We start from the raw sequence: 7253 nt of genomic DNA on the forward strand, positions 1-7253 counted from the left end.
GTTCTTAGGCAATGAAAAATAACATTTTATTTGAAAGGGGAATACATCATATTTTGAACAAGAAAGATATCCAGGATAAATCCTTCATTCTAACAGTGAAGTGTATTTTAATCTAGCTATAGCTTTAGATATACTTTTTAGATATACATTTAGACATATTTTTTAGATTATATGATTTGCACACAGCTTACCAGAAATACCAAGAAGACATTTACTCATATTTCTATATGTTGATTCATACAGGTTCCTATAGGCCCACAGGACTGATTATGCAGAAATAAATTGAATTGTTACAAGCACCTTTATTGTCTTACAGGCAAAAGTTTAAGTTTATAGGAACTTTTAACATCCCTGCCTTTCTGAATTACAGCCTGGTCCTTCGACTAGACTATCTGGCCTGAAATGCCAAAAGTGCTGGAAAATCCAACACACACAGAACCACAAGACGCATGATTTTCAGAACTGTGTCTCCATGGTCTGCAATTTACATTAAATTGCTATGTTTTGGTTAAATGGCACCTTAGCTTCCCAGCAACTCTTTCAATAGTTGTTTCTTTAATTATTATTTAATTTTGTGGTTATGACTGGTTTTCAGTTAAAGCGGGTACTACTGACAAATTCAATTAAAAGAAAATAGAGGACTTAATGGTCCATGCTAATGCTTCATTTCATACATAATATTTTATCATTTTCTGTGCAAATTTGTAATGAGTGTTTGGTTTGTATTAATAAATGCTTACATTTAGGCCACATAAAGTACAGTAATTAAAATATTTTGCTAATAATATTTACTTATAAGTGTTCTAGAAACAATTAACCCGTTGATTCCAATCATTTTTCCTAAAAACTAACTTCCAAGAATACAGTTCTTTGGCATCAAAATTATTGTTTTAATGTTACTTTTAATAAAGTGCCCTGGGGGTTATTTTATTATATTTTAATAGAGCATGCTATATATGTGCTGCTTTCTGGAATGCAGATTTCATAAGATAATAGCAAACAAAAATTTAAACAAAACTACCATTTGGGGGAATTTTGAACAAAAGAAGTCTTGACACATATGTTATAGATCTCCTTTCCAAATAGTTAAACTGAAAAATGTAACTGTTTATTGTATTGAAATGAGTAAACGTTGTTGCCTTTTGCTCTGTAAAGTAAATGTTGCTCTAACAGTATTTTTGCTTATAACCTATAACAGAAATCATCTGTAGACAATTTACATTCCTTCTCAGACTAAAGGAAGATATGTTACCTCCCCAAATGAATAAAGATCTTATTTACAAACATGTTGCAGGATATGTGTTGCTCATAAATCAAGGAGATTACAGCATTACAAATTAAATATATATATACAAAATGTATAAGCACAATAAAGGAGAGATCTTTTTATTTTATATTTTAGAAAGTTGGAAGTAAATTTGTGTGGGTTTATCCTGTTTCTAGCCCATGTGACAAAGGAAAAGTTAAGGACTTTTAAAAATCTCATCTCTGGAAATGTGATCAGTAATTGACTAATCAATGACTAAGAGTTTCTTGAAAGTGGCAATCAAAACCTAAGAATAAGAAAACACGAGGCCCCAAAGCATTGAGAAAAGTGAAAAAAACATCTTGATGTAGTTTCCTCTTTTAAGACCGACAATGAGAAAATGAAAACCCCTCCTGAACTCTTCAGGTACTGAAGCATGAGGCATTGAGTTTTAAAAAGTTTTAAAAGGCATGAAGGTCTGGTTCATTAGGAGAAGTCCTTGGTTTTAAACACAAGTTTGAAAGGACAGGCTTAGTTTTCCATCAAAAGTCAACTGAAAGTGGAAAAAGAATGGAAAAAGCATAGATACATGTGTGTGTATAACTGAATCACTTTGCTATGCACCTGAAAGCAACACACACTGTTATTCACTGTTATCCGACCATACTCAAGACCAAGTAAAACTTAAAAGTTTCAAACACGTCCTTGTAAAGAAAAAGCCACTTGGCTCTAACATATAAAAAGGAATTATTACTATTTTAAAGGTGAGAAAACAAACACAACTTCAGGTCAAACACTGAATAATCGGAAGGCTATATTTGTAACTCGGATGCACATTGGCCCACAAGGTTACCTATTTAATTGTCTCATGAACAGTTTGGAAATATAGGTATGTACATTTTCACTTTAGAGTGATAATTTCAAAGGGGCTGGAACATTTATTATTGTTGTTGTTGTTTAGACGCCCAGTGGTGTCCGACTCTTTGCGATCCCATAGACTATAACCCACCAGGCTCCTCTGCCCATGGCATTTCCCAGGCAAGAATACTGGAGTGGGTTGTCATTTCCTCCTCCAGGGAATCTTCTTCACCCAGGGATGGAACTCCAGTCTCCTGCATTGCCAGGCAGATTCTTTACCACTGAGCCACCCGGGAAGCCCATTATCCTTATTATTATAAAGATCATCTAAAGCAGAGTGGGAATTAAAATACACACGTGCACAGAAATGGTGCATTTAGTCCTTGGGATCGATGGACATAGCCATTCCTTCCACCAACAGCCAAACAGAAAAAGGTATGGCCATAAATATGCTCTAAAATGTTCACACAGTTTATCCTGGTCCATGGAAGAAGAGAACAGAAAGTAATCATGATCAATAACCATAATGTACAGTGGCTTCAAATGTCAGACCTACTTTCTGCTGACCAAATGACCAGATGTGACAGATTTTGGCACAATAGTTTTCCCACGTAAAAGAGTTAAACTAAATATGTTCTGTTGTCGTTGTTGTTTAGTTGCTCAGTCCTGCCCTACTCTTTTGGGACCTCATGGACTAAAGCTCACCAGGCTCCTCTGTCCATGGGATCCTTCAGGCAAGAATACTGGACTGGGTAGTCGTTCCCTTCTCCAGGGGATCTTCCCAACCCAGGGACTGAACCCATGTCTCCTGCATTGGCAGGCGGATTCCTTACCACTGAGCCACCAGAGAAGCCTGTTCTATTGTTTATGACATCATTAAACTCCTCTTGCTTTCCCCCCAGAAAATTTTCCATCTGGTTAAGTTTCTTTTATAATATTCAATACAGAGTAAATATGTCAATAAGCTTTTCCTTTTTCTCCATCTTGACAAGAGCTGTAGTTCATAAAATATTTTTTTTCTAATGCCTAAAATGAAGAGATCTCTAGTCTCTCCCATCCTATTGTTTTCCTCTATTTCTTTGCACTGATCACTGAGGAAGGCTTTCTTATCTCTCCTTGCTATTCTTTGGAACTCTGCATTCAAATGGGTATATCTTTCTTTTTCTTCTTTGCCTTTTGTGTATTTTCTTTTTTCAGCTATTTGTAAGGCCTCGTCAACCATTCACCTTTTTGCATTTCTTTTTCTTGGGGATGGTCTTGATCACTGCCTCTTGTATGTACAATGTCACAAACCTCCATATATAGTCCTGCAGGCACTCTGTCTATCAGATTTAATCCCTTGAATCTATTTGTCACTTCCACTGTATAACAATTAGGGATTTGATTTAGGTCATACCTGAATGGTCTAGTGGTTTTCCCTACTTTATTCTATTTAAGCCTGTATTTGGCAATGAGGAGTTCACGATCTGAGCCACAGACAGCTCCCAGTCTTGTTTTGCTGATGATATAGAGATTCTCCATCTTTGGCTGAAAAGAATACAATCAATCTGATTTCAGTTTTCACCATCTGGTGATGTCAATGTGTAGAGTCTTCTCTTGTGTTGTTGGAAGAGGGTGTTTGCTATGACCAGTGCATTCTCTTGGCAAAACTCTGTTAGCCTTTGACCTGCTTCATTTTGTACTCCAAGGCCAAATTTGCCTGTTACTCCAGGTATCTCTTGACTTTCTACTTTTGCATTCCAGTCCCCTATAATGAAAAGGACATCATTTTTGGGTGTTAGTTTGTGAAGGTCTTATACGTCTTCATAAGACCATTCAACTTCAGCTTCTTCAGCATTCCTGGTCAGGGCATAGACTTGGATTACTATGATATTGAATGGTTTGCATTGGAAACAAACAGAGATCATTCTGTTTTTGAGATTGCATCCAAGTACTGCATTTTGGACTCTTTTGCTGACTATGATGCATACTTCATTTTTTTCCTAAGGGATTCTTGACAACAATAGTAGATATAAAGGTCATCTGAAATTGTATGGGCCTAGCAGAAGCAGAAATGGTATAGACCTAACAGAAGCAGAAAATATTGAGGAGAGTTGGCAAGAATACACAGAAGAATTATACAAAAAAGATCTTCATGACCCAGATAACCACAATGGTGTGATCACTAACCTAGAGTCAAACATCCTGGAATGTGAAGTCAAGTGGGCCTTAGGAAGCATCATGATGAACAAAACTAGTGGAGGTGATGGAATTCCAGTTGAGCTATTTCAAATCCTAAAAGATGATGCTGTGAAAGTGCTGCACTCAATATGCCAACAAATTTGGAAAACTCAGCAGTGGCCACAGGAATGGAAAAGGTTAGTTTTTATTTCAATCCCAAAGAAAGGCAATGCAAAGGATGTTCAAACTACCACACAATTGGACTCATCTCACATACTAGCAAAGTAATGCTCAAAATTCTCCAAGCCAGGCTTCAACAATACCTAAACCGTGAACTTCCAGATGTTCAAGCTGGATTTAGAAAAGGCAGAAGAACCAGAGGTCAAATTGCCAACACCCGTTGGATCATCAAAAAAGCAAGAGAGTTCCAGAAAAACATCTACTTCTGCTTTATTGACATGCCAAAGCCTTAGACTGTGCAGATCACAACAAACTGTGGAAAATTCTTCAAGAGATGGGAATACCAGACCACTTGACCTGCCTCTTGAGAAATCTGTATGCAGGTCAGGAAGCAACAGCTAGAACTGGACATGGAACAACAGACTGATTCCAAATCGGGAAAGGAATACGTCAAGGTTGTATATCATCACCCTGCTTATTTAACTTAAATGCAGAATACATCATGAGAAACACTGGGCTGGAAGAACCACAAACTGGAATCAAGATTGCTGGGACAAATATAGATAACCTCAGTTATGCAGATGACACCACCCTTATGGCAGAAAGTGAAGAAAAACTAAAGAACCTCTTGATGAAAGTGAAAGAGGAGAGTGAAAAAGTTGGCTCAACATTCAGAAAACTAAGATCATGGCATCTGGTCCCATCACCCCATGGAAAATAGATGAGGAAACAATGGAAATAGTGACAGACTTTATTTTTTGGAGCTCCAAAATCACTGCAGATAGTGACTACAGACATGAAATTAAAAGACACTTGCTCCTTGGAAGAAAAGTTATGACCAACCTAGACAGCATATCAGAAAGCAGAGGCATTACTTTGCCAACAAAGGTCCATGCAGTCGAAGCTCTGATTTTTCCAGTAGTCATGTATGGACGTGAGAGTTGGACTGTAAAGAAAGCTGAGTGCTGAAGAATTGATGCTTTTGAACTATGGTGTTGGAGAAGACTCTGAGAGTCCCCTGGACTGGAAAGCGATCCAACCAGTCAGTCCTAAAGGAAATCAGTCCTGAAGAGGATTGTGTTGAAGCTGAAACTCCAATCCTTTGGCCACCTGATATGAAGAACCGACTCATTTGAAAAGACCCTGATCCTGAGAAAGATTGAAGGTAGGTGGAGAAGTGGACCACAGAGGATAAGATGGTTGGATAGCATCACTGACTCGATGGACATGAGTTTTAGTAAGTTCTAGGAGGTGGTGATGGACAGGGAAGCTTGGCATGCTGCAGTCCATGGGGTAGCAAAACATTGAACGTGACTGAGCAACTGAACTGAACGGAATGCCTAAAATAAAGCCTACTGTAGAGAATGCTTCTGTCAAAATAATAATGACTGATTCATTTATCTTTCTGAAGCTACCTTGGTACGAGATCTGAGTCTGCCTCTAACCTGGCAGAATATGCTAGAAGATTGAGGAATGTGGGGTTTCAGGACTCAGGTGTTCCTGCTGTCCTTACTTCATGCTTGTCACAGCGACTTCAGCAATTGTGCCTTAAAGCATGGGGGATGTAAAACTTTTCTCTCTGGTTACCTTTGGAAAAGAGAATAAATAATCCAGCTCTAGTGCCCTTGCAATGATAGAGAAAATAAAACAGCATGCTCTCATTGGGGTAAGGAGATTACCCCTTCTGGGAAGATGAAGATAAATGTTGTTCTTTCTTAGTTTCTTTTTAAAATCTCCAGGGTTTGGAGTTGACAGTTGGTTGCTTACACAGTTATTGACAGTGTATTCAAAATTTTTAGTGGTATAATTTTTTGAGTGAATAGAAAAGGGTGCTAATCAACTATGTGATAATACATAAAAACAAGATAGACAAAGATTTCAACCTGACTTTTTATTCTTGGCCACTCAGCATAAGGGATCTTAGTTCCCAGACTAAGGATAAAACCCGCACTCCCTGTGGTGGAAGCGTGGAGTCTTAACCACTGGATCACCAGGGAAGTTACCTCAACCTGAAGTTTGAGTGTTACTTGCATTAAATTGAATACAAATAGGTATTGGTCTTCTCAAAGTATTTGTTAGTAATGGCATTTGTCTCATGCGTTGTTTTAAGTGGTGAGTAAGGTACAGAATTTGGGTGCATGAAACTCTGCTATGCCGAGAGTTTTATCTGACCCAAGAGCTCTTCCAGACTTATCTCCCTTTGCTATCAGGATTTTTACCTGCTGGTTTCCTTTTCACCTCTGTCTGTTTCCTTTCTTCAAAGTACTGTTCCTTTACTAGATAGCGACTGGATTGATGCCTTTCTGTGCCTTCTTTTTTATTGTACATCTCCTTTTTATCACACTGTGATGGGAGAGTCAGTGATTATGCTAGAAGCTTTAAGTGCTGCTTCCTCTCACTGGTCAGTAGAAATAGGGCTTAGGCTGGTGATCAGTTCTTGCAGCCCTCATTTTTTTTTTTTTTTTTCCAGTCATTCAGTCGTGTTCAACCCTTTGCAACACTATGGATTGTAGTCGGCCAGGCTCCTCTGTCCCTGGAATTCTCCAGGCAAGAATACTGGACTGGGTAGCCACTTTCTTCTCCAGGGGATCTTACAGACCCAGGGATTGAATGCACATTTCCTGCCTTGAAGGCGGATTCTTTACCATCTGAACCTCCAGGGAAGACTCTCATTTAAACCCTAGTGAATCAGGATTTGCTAGGTCTCGTCCTAATTTTAATAGTCTATGATATTTAAACTAAGTGTTGCATTATAGATACATGATCGACAAATTCTCATTTCTGATAAAATGCTGTGATGTGGGAAGCT

Source organism: Dama dama, chromosome 11 (genome assembly GCF_033118175.1).
Source record: "Dama dama isolate Ldn47 chromosome 11, ASM3311817v1, whole genome shotgun sequence".
Classification (NCBI taxonomy): Eukaryota; Metazoa; Chordata; class Mammalia; order Artiodactyla; family Cervidae; genus Dama; species Dama dama.